This window comes from Falco peregrinus, chromosome 21, assembly GCF_023634155.1.
Source record: "Falco peregrinus isolate bFalPer1 chromosome 21, bFalPer1.pri, whole genome shotgun sequence".
Classification (NCBI taxonomy): Eukaryota; Metazoa; Chordata; class Aves; order Falconiformes; family Falconidae; genus Falco; species Falco peregrinus.
In genome coordinates this window covers 853,181-855,442 of record NC_073742.1, presented here as the reverse complement: position 1 = coordinate 855,442, position 2,262 = coordinate 853,181, and the positions used below count along the sequence as shown (strand labels likewise).

The 2,262-nt window shown below is 46.1% G+C and overlaps 1 pseudogene; it reads right to left on the bottom strand.

The window, feature by feature from the left end:
- Positions 1-462: 462 nt before the first annotated feature.
- Positions 463-1,503, bottom strand: LOC129782959 (NADH-ubiquinone oxidoreductase chain 2-like; annotated as a pseudogene).
- Between the last annotated feature and the right edge of the window lie 759 nt (positions 1,504-2,262).

Sequence of the window (2,262 nt, the reverse complement as noted above, 5' to 3'; positions counted from 1 at the left end):
CCTGCCCATGCTCCGAAGAGTAGCTATAGGGTGCCGATGTCATTGTGGTTTGTTGAAAATAGTCATCGGTTGATGAAGGTCACGGGTCAGATGGCTGAGTGTTTAGGCGTTAGGCTGTAGTCCTTTTTACAGAGGTTGAATTCCCCTTCTTATCGACTCTGTGGTGAAGTTCATGTTGAGTTGCAAACTCATTGATGTACGCTGAGAGTGTGCCGGAGTCTGGTAGACAGAAGCTTGTTGGTTTGAGCGTCTAGCTGTTAATTAGAAGTTTATGGGATCGAGGCCCGTCTGTCTAGGCTTATCGTGGAGGCCCTAGCTGCATTAGAGTATCTGCGTTGCATTTAGATGGTGCAGGTTTAGTGTCCTGCGGGCCTTAGTGGTGTGGGCAGAAACTAAGAGGATTTAACTCTTAGTTAAGGCTTTGAAGGCCTTCGGTTTGGTAGGCAGGGGATCCTAAGTTTCTTAGGTAACGGTCAGGATTGCGGGAGAAGGGGGGAGAAGGAGGACTGACAGAGAAATTAAGGTAGCAATTGGTGTGCCTGTGGATTTGTTATTGTATCATTGTTTTATGAAGCTTGTAGTGTTTGGTGGGAGTGTGATTGTGGAGCAATATGCAAGGCGTAGGTAGAAAAATAAACCTAGTAGGGAGAGTATTGAAATAATTATGGCTGCGGTTGATATCTCTTGCTTAGTTAGTTCCTGGATAATGAGTCATTTTGGTAAAAAGCCAGTGAGTGGGGGCAGGCCGGCTAGGGATAGTAGTGCTAGCGTCAAGGATGCGTTTAGTGATGGTATTTTTGTTCAGGAGGTTATTATTGTGGATAGTTTTGAGGAGTTGGTTGTGTTGAGGGCTAAGAAAATGGAGGCGGTTCTTAAGGAGTATGGGTAGAAGGTTATTAATGTTAGCTTGGGGTTGTATATGAGGATGATGGTTATTCAGCCTAGGTGGGCGATCGATGAGAAAGCTAGGACTTTTCGGATTTGTGTTTGGTTGAGTCCTGTTGGCCCTCCGATGGCTGCGGATGCAATGGCCACGGTTGTCAGTAGGAGTGGGTTCAGTGAGGGGGCAGTTAAGAAAAGAAGAGTGAGTGGGGGGAGTTTTATTCATGTAGAGACGAGTAGGGCAGTGGTTATAGGTGAGCCTTGTATGACCTCTGGACATCAGAAGTGAAAGGGTACTAGGCCTAGTTTTATTGCGACTGCTGTAGTTAGTAGTAGGGAGGCTGTTGGGTGGCTTAGTCGCGGAATGTCTCATTGTCCGGTGAACTGTGCGTTGATTGTGCTTGAGAAGAGGATTAATGCGGAGGCGGTTGCTTGGACGAGAAAGTATTTGATCGCAGCTTCCATAGCTCGAGGGTGGTGTGATTTTGAAAGGAAGGGGATAATGGCAAGGGTGTTGATTTCTAGGCCAGGCCAGGCTAGCAGTCAGTGGTTGCTTGAAATTGTGATGGTTGTTCCTAGTAGAAGGCTTAAGGAGAACGTTAGTTTTGTGACGGGGCTCATTTAGTAGAGGAAGAGGTTAAACCATCATTTTCGGGGTATGGGCCCGATAGCTTTTGTTTAGCTGACCCTACTGGGAAGTAATATAAGGGGAGTATGGAGCGCTTTGATCTCTTCTGTGCAGGTTCAATTCCTGTCTTCCTAAGGTTTTCAACGGAGACAATGGGATTCGGACATAGAGACGGTCTCCGGTTCACCTCAAACAGGAGAACTGAATGCAGTTGTTCGTGTTTTCCGAGAATGGAATGTACCGCTCCACCTTGTTACTGATTCTGCTTATGTTGCAGGTATTGTTCCACGAGCTGAAGCTTCTGTGCTGCGGAGTGTTTCGCATTCACAACCCTTTACCCTGTTACAGGAACTTATTTTCCTTTTGACTCTCGATCTGCGCCTTATTTTGTTATGCATATTAGGTCTCATACCTCGCTACCTGGTTTTCCTGCAGTAGGCAATCGACGAGCTGACCTATTGCCGTGACCAGTTCAAGTACTGCCAGACCGTATTGCACAAGCTAAGCGAAGTCACTCTTTTTTTCCATCGAAACGCTGGAGCTCTTAAGCGACAGTTTGGCCTTGCTGCTCAACAAGCATCAAATATTATTGCTGTCTGTCCCGATTGTCAAAAACATTCTTTCCCATCAGTTGCTGCAGGAGTTAATCCTAGAGGATTACAAAGCCTACCGTTATGGCAAACAGATGTCACGCATGATTCTGAATTTGGTAGCCTTAAATATATCCACTCTTCCATTGATACATTTTCAGG